Consider the following 13,502-nt stretch of genomic DNA (forward strand, 5'->3'; position numbering starts at 1 on the left):
TTACCTTAAAAAATTCTAAGTCCCCCTCTAACAGTGAAACCCCCCACCCACCAAGCCCCCAAAATAGAAAAAACCTAACACTAAAAAAAAACTAAACTACCCACTGGCCTCTAGTTATCAAGCCGTCAACCGCAAATACGCTGGAATTCCGCAGCGTATTTGTGGCAAGGCTGATTCGCCATAGTTATCAAGCCCTACTGTCCGGCAAAAGTAGAATATAGTGACGTAACCTATTATCTGCCCGATTCAGTCCGACACAGATCGATGGTTACGTCACTACAGATGTTCCGAACGCAAGTTTGGCACAATCTGACTACTTTTGGTAGTTATCAAACTACTAACAGGTACGCTCGCCACTATTCCGGGCCAGCGTACCTGGATTTCAATCCGCCGCCAGGAATCAATGGAAGTTTGACCATAGTGAAAGCTCATGTTCGCTGCTGCCCGATATCCCATTGATTCCTATGGGAGATGTCTGCACCTAACACCCTAACATGTACCCCAAGTCTAAACACCCCTAATCTGCCCCCCCTACACCGCCGCAACTAAATAAACTTATTACCCCCTAAACCGCCGCTCCCGGACCCCGCCACAACTATATTAAACATGTTAACCCCTAATATGCTGCCCCCTATACTGCCGCCACCTACATAAACTTATTAACCGCTATCCTGTGGATCCTGGACCCCACTGCAACTAAATAAATTGTTTAACCGCTAAACCGCCGCTCCCGGACCCCGCCGCCACCTATATTAAAGTTATTAACCCCTATCCTGCCCCCCCTATACCGCGGCCACCCATATTAAAATTATTAACCTCTAAACCTAGTCTAACACTAACCCTAACCCCCCCTACTTAAATATTATTTTAATAAATCTAAATAATATTACTCGTATTAACTAAATTAATCCTATTTAAAACTAAATGCTTACCTTTACAATAAACCCTAAGATAGCTACAATATAACTAATAATTATATTGTAGCTATTTTAGGATTTATTTTTATTTTACAGGCAACTTTGTATTTATTTTAACTAGGCACAATAGTTATTAAATAGTTATTAACTATTTAATAACTACCTAGCTAAAATACTTACAAAATTACCTGTAAAATAAATCCTAACCTAAGTTACAATTAAACCTAACACTACACTATCATTAAATTAATTAAATAAATTAACTATAATTACCTAAAATTAAATTAAATTAAATAAACTAAACTATAGTACAAAAAAAAAAAACACTAAATTACAGAAAATAAAAAAGAACTACAAGAAGTTTAAACTAATTACACCTAATCTAAGCCCCCTAATACAATAATAAAGCCCCCCAAAATAAAAAAAATGCCCTACCCTATTCTAAATTACAAATTAACCAGCTCTTTTACCACCCCTTAAAAGGGCTTTTTGCGGGGCATTGCCCCAAAGTAATCAGCTCTTTTACCTGTAAAAAAAAATACCCCCCCCAACATTAAAACCCACCAGGATAGGGGTTAATAAGTTTAATATAGGTGGCGGCGGGGTCCGGGAGCGGCGGTTTAGGGGTTAAACAATTTATTTAGTTGCGGCGGGGTCCGGGATCCGCAGGATAGGGGTTAATAACTTGAATATAGGTGGCGGCGGTGTAGTGGGGGGCAGGATAGGGGTTAATAGGTATAATGCAGGTGGAGGCAGGGTCTGGGAGTGGTGGTTTAGGGGTTAATATATTTATTTTAGTTGCGGCGGGGTCCAGGAGCGGCGTTTTAGGGGGTAATAACTTTATTTAGGTGCGGGGGGCTCCGGGAGCGGTGGTTTAGGGGGTAAAACAGTGTAGTTTAGTGTGGTTGCTAAGTGACAGGCTATCAAGAAAGCTGCGAAGAAGCCGTTGAGCAGCGAGATCAATGACTGTCAGTTAACAACAGTCCGCTGCTCATTGCACCGTACTTGGTGCACGGCTTCTTGACAGCTTTTTTGATAACTTTGATGAACGTATTCAGGTCCGCAGCGGTGATGGTAGGCGAGCTTAGGCGAGCGCATTGGGCCGGCGAATGCAGGTAAGTAGACAGCTTCATAACTAGAGGCCATTGTCTCTAAAGGGGCATTTTTTATTTTGGATGATTTGGTTTATTTTTTCTGTAATTTTAGACTTTTTTATTTTTTGTAATTTTAGATTTAATTATTGTAATTTAATTTTAGGTTTAATTTTTAAATTAATGTTAGGATTTTTATTATAATTGTAATTTAGGATTTTTTATTTGAATTGTAATTTAGGATTTTTTAAATTAATGTAATGAGGGTTAATTTAGGGGATGTTATGTTAGGGGGCTTAGTGATTAGTTATTTGCTTTGTGGGGCATGGTGGATTAGGGGTTAATAGTTTTAATAGCTAGTTTGCATTGTGGGGCATAGCGGATTAGGGGTTAATAGTTTTAATAGCTAGTTTGCGTTGTGGGACATGGCAGATTAGAGGTTAATAGTTTTAATAGCTAGTTTGCGTTGTGGGGCATGGCGGTTTTAGTGGTTAATACATTTATTATAAGTTGCGATGTGGGGGGATGGCGGATAGAGGGGTCTTGACGTGTCGGGTTAGATTTTAATGGGAAAAAGGCCTCAAAGAGCACCTTTTTCCTGTTTTACACCTAGTTGAGCTGGTTGTAATTTTTGTTACTGTATCAACAGCCTCCGAAATGTATTAACGGTTTGCGCAAGCTTTGGAAACCGGGTATAATTTAAAGATTAGCGGGTTCTGATACTTTGTATAGGACACAATAATGTTTTCGACTGCTGGAGTCTGGTTGCCGAAATTGAGTTATAATGGGCCTTTGGAGGCAGTCAGTTAACGATATTGCTTCTGACAGCTTATTTAACGCTTTGCAAGTGCACGCAAACCGAATTACGGCTCAATGGAAATGAGCTCACTGTCAGCTAGATTACAAGTAGAATGCTAATTAATTGAGCGCCAGCAAATGGGCAAATTTCCCCGTTTGCGGGCGTAGAATAAATAACCAGCCATTGCAAATTAATGCTTATAAAATTAACCATTGATCAGATCTCTGGTTCATTTTTTAAATGTCCACAAAATGCCCCCATAATCAGGTGTGATATATTTTATCAAGAAAAAAAGATAGTAGCAGCTCAAAAGGACTTTTCTAATTCAGTGTACAAATAAAAAAAAAATCCAGTTTACTTATATTATCAAAGTTACCATTTTCTTTGTATACTTTGATGACACTCAGATCCTTTCTATGAAAGCATACTGACATAGGCTCAAGAGTGTGCACGTGTCTTGAGCACTTTATGTAAGCAGTGTGTGAAGCAATTTCACACAAACGACCTGTAGAGGGAGCTTCAGAGTGCAGACATTATTAATCAATATGCGTTTGTTTTCGGACAAATTAAAAAAAAAAAAGTCAAATTTTTACATATTTGCAGCTACATCTAAAATGATAACAAGGTGCCCCTTTTACGGAAAAACAAACACATGAATGCATCTGATAAAAACAAATAGGTGATTTGTTTGTGTGGTTAAATTGCAGGAAGGAAACGCTTAAAAAGTTAAAATTTACACTATTCCATAACAACTTTGCACCTCGCAAATTGAGAAAAAGGTAAATTTGATAGAAGTAAACTGGATTTATTTTTTCTTTCAAATTGTAAACCCTATTTGAATGGTGAACGATTAGTTTTGGATTATATGACCTTTTAAGTTTATTTAAAATGTATTGTTTATGAGAATAACTCATGTATAAACCTATGTAATATCCTCACCCTTTGTAAATAATTGGTAGTAAATTTTAAAAATCCAAACTGCATTTAAATTTTGTTGTTATTTAAATGTTTCTGATACTATTCATATTTTTTAGGTCGTACTATAAAACCTCCGGAGGTTAATACGGTAAGTTAAAAAAATAAAGCTATTAACCTTTACACCCCTGTTTAGACAGATTATAAAATCCTAACTAGTATTATCAATCCATATGATATTATAAGGTGTTTATTAGTAAACAATATTGAGAAATGATAAAACTTAAGTGAAATGCGATGAATAGTAACAAGGGACTTGGGAATGGTGCACAGACTTGAACTTGGTTACTCTTAGTGAATACAAATGCAGAAAACCGAAATTAATACTCAAGTCAAAGTTATGGAAATCTTTCCATTTTATAATACCGACTTGTATACTCTGAAAGAAAAAACTATTTAAACTGAATATATAAATTAAGCTATGATGCCCCACTTAAAGGGCCACTAAACCCAAAATCTTTCTTTCATGATTCAGATAGAACATACAAATTTAAACAACATTACAATTTACTTCTATTATTTATTTTGCTTCATTTTTTAGATATACTTATTTGAATAAAAAGCAATGCACATGGTTGAGCCAATCACATGAGGCTTCTATGTGCAGCAACCAATCAGCAACTACTGAGCATATCTAGATATGCTTTTCAGCAAAGAATATCAAGAGAATAAAACAAATTAGATAATAGAAGTAAATTAGAAATATGTTTAAAATTGCATTCTCTTTCTAAATCATGAAAGAAAAAATGTGGGTTTCATGTCCCTTTAAAGACATAAATATTGACCTTTGTGAAGAGCAAAAAATGATAACATTTTTTTTAGTTGTCTCTATACCTAAACACTTATAGGGAAACACTAAAACAATATAAAAAGGGTATTACATTGGTTTACTGTAACTATCGGTTACATTTTATTCTTTAAGTTTTATTTCTGATTTTGGAAAAACAAGAACAGCCTTTTTTGTTACCAAAATAAGACAAAGTAATATTGTTAACTCAATGAGATTTGATCTCAGTTTTCCCAACTTTGCTGAAAATGGATACTGATCGCTTAAATCCCAAATTGATTAATGAGGTTCATAGAGTTCCATTGTGTGTGTTTTGCATTTGGAAAAAGTGGTGTTTATGATAAGTGTTTAACAATATGAATTCTGTTTGTATGTTTGATCAGTTATGTGTTTCAAACATTTAATATGTCAAAAGATTGTTTACAGTTTTGGTGACATTTTTAAATAAAATCAAGAACAGTTTGGGATATTAGTTTCCATAAGAATAGAGTGGTCACAATTTATTTAATCTTCAGAAATGGGATTTTAACAGTTCTCATAATGTAAATCATGAAACTGCTTGTTGATGAGGTTTAAAATATGTCCAAAAGTTCCATGCCAGAATAAGGTTAGTCTTTGCCAAATATTTATTTCTGTTTGAAGATGGAGACACAAGGTTGTAGGAAGAATACATTCCAGTTTTTCAAAACACAATTTTTGAGACTTCTGTTTAATGTAAATCCATGTAATTGATCTAAGTTATCAATCAACAAGACAGAAGGTAAACTGTTAAATCCTGATCATGAATTTTATTTTAGTTGTGTTTGTGATTTCCATTTTCTCTGGTATCCTGCAGATCTTGATAGTTATACAGGATATTACACATATGTTATTAAATAAATATACATATGTAATTGTCTGTCCACTGAGGGGCTATAAAATAGTGCTGAATAAAGGTTTAATTAATCTAGACCATATATTGATATATACTTCTAAAATGAGGTCTGTGATCATTTCAGAGTGTATTGCAAATGCACAACATAATACAATTATTCCAAATTGTTTTGCACTATATTAACACCATTTTTGTGTTGAATTTGATCTGTCTATTTTGTTGCAGCAATTATGTGCAAATCCCTTGGGGCTAGATTACGAGTGGAGCAATATTTTGCACTCGCGTTCAAGCGTTAAAAAAACGCTAGAAGTATTTTTTTGTGCTCAGAAATTTGCACTTGTATTATGAGTTGAAAGTAAATATACTGTCGCATTAGCAAAGGGATATTTATTGGGATATTTATTTCCATGGACACTCACACAGTCATTTGTATTGTATTTTTATTGTATTTCCTTTTTCGTTTGTAAATAACAGATTGGCCAATCCACTGTATTTGATATCTCAGCATATGTGGGTAGCCCCCAGCACAGTTACATTAACTTGCTTCTGGTTTTACTAATTTTGTAATTTCTTCTCTGCATTCATAATTTCATATCAGCATTCCTATCAAGTTTGAAAACAAACGAGGAGTAGTTTCCTCTATTTAATAGTTTTATCCCTATATGAGAGGTATTAGTGATACTTAGTACTTGGTAATTAAGGTGAGAGGGTATTTAAGACTGTGTGGTATATGGGATCTTGTTGTCAGTTTGAAAACGGGGGTAAAACTCTGAAACGTTACGTAATAAAGAATACATTATCTCCTTGTCAAATCTGGCGAGTGCTTTCCTCTCTCTGAATGTCTTGGACTCTTCTGATGTGCACCCCGGTGATTTAAGGTTACCGTGAGTACTAGGCTACACTGCAGTGATTATATATATTTATATTATTATTTGCATGGAGTGAAGCAATATCTATGTGCTGATGAGGACTGAATGACATCTGTATACAGATCTCAATTTTATTTATATATTACCAAGATAACTAGATGGCAGTACTTTTTCCCGCCATGTAGTGCCCCAGTCATGAGCATGTCACCTATAAAGATTTGATAAAAGTAAATTGGATTTTTTTTTAAATGGTATGATCTGTATGAGTCATGAAAGAAAAATGTTGGGTTTCATGTTCCTTTAATTATTTGTGGTTAGCTGTAAATCAAGTTCCTTGAAAATATCTTTATTAAAATGTTATATAATTTATTTTCTTTTAATACAGGTCATTTATTCAACTTTAAGACAGAACTAAATGGATGAAACTACAAAAGAACGACTGAAGATCATGGGAGCAAATACAGATACTTTAGACATTAATAAATTATTGTTAAGAGACATAAAGCTTAGTACATTATTGTTAAGAGACATATAACTTCAGATAATATTGATTCACAATTTAAATAAAAGTAGTGTTCATTGCAAATGAGGTGCTATTTTTTTATTACAAAAATGTTTTTACCTCATTCTAAATATAACCACCAATCAGCAAGCACTACCCAGGGTGCTAAACCAAAAATCGGTGGGCTCCTAAGCTTATATTCTTCCATTTTCAGATAAAGATATCAAGAGAACGTAGATATATTGTTAATAGGAGTAAATTAGAAAGTTGCTTAAAATTGTATGTTCTATCTGAATCATGGGTCTAGCATCCTTTTAAGGAAATAAAGGCTACATCCTAACATGCATCGATTTAAAACAATACAAATTGCAGAAAGTCATGAATTGTAAGAGCAACTTCTCTTACTTATAGTTGGAACTTGGATACCATAATAACAACAGTATCCTATGCCTGATGCTATTTTGTGTCACTGATTGCCTTTTGCAAACTAGTCCATTTTCATATGTGTACTTATTAACCAATCAAGATTGCCATGGACAGAGTCATTTAGAAATGTACAGCAGCGAAAAATTTGGTTCATCCAAATATTTCGGAAGGAATATTTTGAAAAATTAATTTTTCAGAATATTCGTCTGCTGCATTATTGGGTATTTGTTTAATTTATAATGAAACAAATACAGAATATTCATGGAACATTATATTTACCTCTAGAGCTGGAGGGCCAAGCTAATCCCAAGCCTCATCTCATCTTCATCAAAGTCACAAGTATAGACAAACACAATGTGCTTAAGATAACAATACACAAACAATTATAATCTGCCATGTCTTTATCGAACACACCCCATTAAACATTCACAGTTTTGTGGAAAAATGAAGTGAACACTTTAACAGCTAGTTGATCCTTCTTTGGCAGCAATAACTTCAACTAAGTGTTTCCAGTACCTGTGGATTAGATCTGCACAATGTTCAGGAGGAATTTTAGACCACTCTTCCTTACAGAACTGCTTTAGCTCAGACATAGGGGCCGAATGGAGCTTGATGCCCATGTTTCCGTGTGAGACTTCAGGCTCACCAGAAACAGCAGTTATGAAGCAGCGTTCTTAAGACCGCTGCTCCATAACTGGTCCACCTGCTCTGAGACTACGGACATCAATCCGCCCGATCCTATATGATAAGGCTGATTGACACCCCCTGCTAGCGGCCGATTGGCCGCAAATCGGCAGGGGAATGGCATTGCACAAGCAGTTCACAAGAACTACTTGTGCAATGATAAATGCCGACAGCGTATGCTGTCAGCATTCATCAAAGTCAGTCGGACATGATCTACTGAGCGGATCATGTCGGACAAACCGTTGATAAATTGGCCCCATATTCTTAGGATGTCTAGTGTGAACAGCTCTCTTGGGGTCATTCCACAGCATCTCTATGGGGTTAAGGTCTGGGCTCTGACTGGGTCACTCCAAGAGGCAGATTTGGTTTTTTGAAGCTATTTTGTAGTGGATTTACTTTGATCTTTAGGATCATTGCCCTGCTGCCTCACTCAAAATTTACTGAGCCTTGGCTGGAGTACAGCCACCCTGATATTATCATGTTGGATATCTTGATAAACTTGGGAATTCATTTTTCCCTTCATGAAGGCAAGTGGTTCAGACCCTGAAGAAGCAAATCAGCCCCAAATCATGATGCTCCCTCCAATGTTGGGATGGTGTTTTCATGTTGGTATGTGGTGCCCTTTTTATGTCACACTTCCCAACTGAACCGTAGTCCACAAAACATTTTCCCAGCAGTGTTGTGGTGTGTCAAGGTGTCCTTTGGTAAATCACAAGCGTACAGCAATGTTTTTTTTGGAAAGCAGCGGCTTTCTTGGTGTTGTCCTGCAATGCACATTATGCCTGGTCAATGTTTTCCATATAGTAGACTCATAAACAGAGATTTTGACCAGTTCCAATGATTTCTTCAAGTTTTTAGCTGTCACTCTAGGTTCTTTTTTACTTCATTGAGAATTGTGCGGTGTGTCCTTTGAGTCATCTTGGCTGGACGACCACTTCTAGGGGAGCAGCCACTAAATCTTCTCAATTTATAGACAATTTATCTAACAGTGTCTAACAGTGAGCAGATGGATATCTAAGCTCTTTGAGATAACTTTGCAACCTATTCCGACTTTATGCAATGCAACAATTCTTGATAGCAGGTCTTCTGAGAGCTTTTTTTTGGGGCGGAGGCATGTTCACATCAACAGATGCATTTTGTGATAATAAACTCAAAATGTTTGAGTGCTTTTTTATAAGTCAAAGTATCTCTAACCCACACCTCCAATCTTGTTTCTTAGGGGTAGATTTATTAAAGGGCGAGCGGAAATAATTTGCTGTATCGAATCATGTCTGCTCACTGGCGGCCAATAGGCCACTAGCAGAGGACGTCAATTATCCTGATCGTATCACATTGGGATGATTTCAGACCACTACCTAAAAGGTGGCGGAGAAGTTAAGGAGCAGCGGTCTTACAAAACTAATGCCTAGATTTAGAGTTCTGCGGAATCAGAATCAGTCAATCAGATTGAGCTCGCATTCTATTGGCTGATCGGAACAGCCAATAGAATGTGAGCTCAATCTGATTGGCTGATCGGATCAGCCAATCGGATTGAACTTCAATCTGATTGGCTGATTCCATCAGCCAATCAGAATTTTCCTACCTTAATTCCGATTGGCTGATAGAATCCTATCAGCCAATCGGAATTCGACGGATGCCATCTTGGATGACGTCATTTAAAGGAACCGTCATTCGGCGAGTAGGCGTCGGGAGAAGAGGATGTTCCGCGTCGGCTGGAAGATGATGGCTCCGGAAGAAAGAAGATTGAAGATGCTGCTTGCTAGAAGACTTCATCCCGATGATGGACTTCCGACTTCAGCCCGATGATGGATTTCTTCAGTCGCCGCTTGGATCCAGACTTCAGCCCGAGGATGGACTTCACTCTTCAGCCCCCCGCTTGGGCTTGGATCAACACTTCCGAGGCTTGGATCAAGACTTCCGAGGATCGATCGTTGAACCTGGTATGGTGAAGATAAGGTAGGAAGATCTTCAGGGGCTTAGTGTTAGGTTTATTTAAGGGGGGTTTGGGTTAGATTAGGGGTATGTGGGTGGTGGGTTGTAATGTTGGGGGGGGGTATTGTATGTGTTTTTTTTACAGGCAAAAGAGCTGAATTCTTTGGGGCATGCCCCGCAAAGGGCCCTGTTCAGGGCTGGTAAGGTAAAAGAGCTTTGAACTTTTTTAATTTAGAATAGGGTAGGGCATTTTTTTATTTTGGGGGGCTTTGTTATTTTATTAGGGGGCCTAGAGTAGGTGTAATTAGTTTAAATTGTTGTAATATTTTTCTAATGTTTCTAAATATTTTTTTTATTTTTTGTAACTTAGTTCTTTTTTATTTTTTGTACTTTAGTTAGTTTATTTCATTGTATTTATTTGTAGGAATTGTATTTAATTAATTTATTGATAGTGTAGTGTTAGGTTTAATTGTAGGTAATTGTAGGTATTTTATTTAATTAATTTATTGATAGTGTAGTGTTAGGTTTAATTGTAGATAATTGTAGGTATTTTATTTAATTAATTTATTGATAGTGTAGTGTTAGGTTTAATTGTAACTTAGATTAGGATTTATTTTACAGGTAATTTTGTAATTATTTTAACTAGGTAACTATTAAATAGTTCTTAACTATTTAATAGCTTTTGTACCTGGTTAAAATAATTACAAAGTTGCCTGTAAAATAAATATTAATCCTAAAATAGCTATAATATAATTATAATTTATATTGCAGCTATATTAGGGTTTATTTTACAGGTAAGTATTTAGCTTTAAATAGGAATAATTTATTTAATAAGAGTTAATTTATTTCGTTAGATTTAAATTATATTTAACTTAGGGGGGTGTTAGTGTTAGGGTTAGACTTAGCTTTAGGGGTTAATCCATTTATTACAGTAGCGGCGAGATTCGGTCGGAAGATTAGGGGTTAATAAGTGTAGGCAGCTGGAGGCGACATTGAGGGGGGCAGATTAGGGGTTAATAAATATAATATAGGGGTTGGCGGTGTTAGGGGCAGCAGATTAGGGGTACATAAGGATAACGTAGGTTGCGGCTCTTTGCGGTCGGCAGATTAGGGGTTAATTATTGTAGGTAGCTGGCGGCGACGTTGTGGGGGGCAGGTTAGGGGTTAATAAATATAATATAGGGGTCGGCGGTGTTAGGGGCAGCAGATTAGGGGTACATAAGTATAACGTAGGTGGCGGTCGGCAGATTAGGGGTTAAAAAAATGTAATCGAATGGCGGCGATGTGGGGGGACCTCGGTTTAGGGGTACATAGGTAGTTTATGGGTGTTAGTGTACTTTAGAGCACAGTAGTTAAGAGCTTTATAAACCGGCGTTAGCCCAGAAAGCTCTTAACTACTGAATTTTTTCTGCGGCTGGAGATTTGTCATTAGATTTCTAACGCTCACTTCAGCCACGACTCTAAATACCGGAGTTAGAAAGATCCCATTGAAAAGATAGGATACGCAACTGACGTAAGGGGATCTGCGGTATGGAAAAGTTGCGGCTGCAAAGTGAGCGTTAGACCCTTTCCTGACTGACTCCAAATACCGGCGGTAGCCCAAAACCAGCGTTAGGAGCCTCTAACGCTGGTTTTGACGGCTACCGCCCAACTCTAAATCTAGGCCACTGCTTCTTAACTTCCATTTCAGGCAGACCTGAAACGATGTGACTATGAAGCAGCATCTGCTGCTTAATAAATGGAGCCCATTAATTAGACACCAGGTTTGCCAATTTCCAAATCTAATTAGCTTTTATTGAAGTCATTAACCTAAGGTTTCACATATTTTTTACAACCTGTACTGTGAATATTTGAATGATAAATGTCAGTATGTACAAGAACAATACAATAATTTGTTTGTTATTAGTAAAAACAGATTGTGCTTGTTGATTACTGTGTTGATGAACACCAGGTTTGGTATGAATGAGGAAAGGCTGAGCTAGGCCCAAAATGTTGCTGTTGATAATTGGACCCATGATGGAATATTAATAAAGGTCTTTTTATATTTGAGGAGATGGAGGACTTTGTTACTTTGTATATGGCTATTTGAGACTTGGTAAGTCTCCTCCAAGCACTCCCATAAAACAGGTTGTGTTTGTTGATTACTGTGTTGATGAACACCAGGTTTGGTATGCATGAGGAAGGGCTGAGCTAGGCCCGAAATGTTGCTGTTGATTATTGGACCCGTGATGGAATATTAATAAAGGTATTTTTATATTTGAGGAGATGGAGGACTTTGTTACTTTGTATATGGCTATTTGAGACTTGGTAAGTCTCCTCCAAGCACTCTCATAACAAGTGCTGTCCCCATTTGTGATTTTTGATGAACACCAAACCAGATTTTAAAACAAATTTATATATAAATGCAGTCATTTCTAAAGGTCTCACCTACTTTTTCTTGCACTGTTACTTCCATAGTTGTAATAGCTTCAAACAAATTGGAAAACAGCACACCTTTCCTTACTTTAGGGGCACAGAATATCAGACTTGCCAAGTCTACTTATCCAAGCAGCAACAAAGTGATCCCAGCCTCCAAAATTGGCAAAAAAAGACCTTTATTTCTTACATGGGGTCCAGAGAAAAACTACAACATTTCAGGCCTTTACTAGGCCCTTAGTCATATATACTTGATTATACACAGGTTTGTGCCTTTTATGCCTCCACCTGTTACATGTTACCATGGGAACATCTCTTACACAATAGTGATATATTGTGGATGTACTACAATACTATATATGTGATTTTCAATAACCAGTGGTCAGACCTAGGAGGGGAGGAGATAGGGAACATCTATTAAAAGCCAGAGAGATTTTCTAGATTTACAAATTAGAGGCCCTTACCCCCAAAGGTCTTAAAAAAGATTATGATTGGAGCCTATTTCTTTAAAATATTTATTTGAATTGCTTTTCTGGTATTATGTAATCTATGAATATTGCTCCTTAAATTGTTCTGAGTGAACCTGTTGTTAGTGCTGTGATCTCCTTTTTTAATTGTATATATAGGTTGTATGTGCTTTAATGTTATTGAATTAATATAACTAGATTATGCCCATGGGATTATCTGGAAAATCACGAATGAATGTAGTAATGTTTTACAGCCACAAGATGTCACTATTGTGTAAGAGATGCTCCCATGGTAACAGGTAACAGGTGGAGGTATAAAAGGCACAAACCTGTGTATAATAAAGTATACATGACTAAGGTTCTGTTCAAAAGAAGAAGAGAAGAGGCGCCAAATGGTGTGTATCGTTTGAACTACAGAAGCCAAGCCCCCAAATGAATCTTACTTACAAGATTTCCAGCACTTGAGAAGTGCCACATATGCCTTCTGAACTATTTGCAGCCGTCCAGCTAGCTGTATTTGGCCAATGTTGCTTCAGTATTAGGCTGTGCAAGACAAAATCACAAAAGTGCCACAATAGTGTGTATCAGTGAGAACACTAACAAGTGCGCAAATATTGAAATGTACTCACGAGATGTGGGGCACTTGAGAAGTGCCACAAAGACCTCCTGGACACTTATCAGCTGTCCAGATCACTGTGTTCACAGGTGTTCCTCTGGGCAAAAACGTTAGGTTCACAATGGCTCCAAAAAGCACCTTGGGAATC

The 13,502-nt window shown here is 36.9% G+C and overlaps 1 long non-coding RNA gene across 1 annotated transcript in view; it reads left to right on the forward strand.

Moving 5' to 3' along the window:
* LOC128642981 (uncharacterized) overlaps window positions 1-6,898 on the forward strand; it is a 36,943-nt gene extending 30,045 nt beyond the window's left edge. The window contains exons 2-3 of the long non-coding RNA XR_008399746.1: window positions 3,842-3,873; window positions 6,698-6,898. This is a non-coding gene — a long non-coding RNA (uncharacterized LOC128642981). The remainder of the gene's footprint in view (window positions 1-3,841; window positions 3,874-6,697) is intronic.
* Window positions 6,899-13,502: the final 6,604 nt, after the last annotated feature.

The sequence above is a fragment of the Bombina bombina genome, chromosome 1, assembly GCF_027579735.1.
Source record: "Bombina bombina isolate aBomBom1 chromosome 1, aBomBom1.pri, whole genome shotgun sequence".
Classification (NCBI taxonomy): domain Eukaryota; kingdom Metazoa; phylum Chordata; class Amphibia; order Anura; family Bombinatoridae; genus Bombina; species Bombina bombina.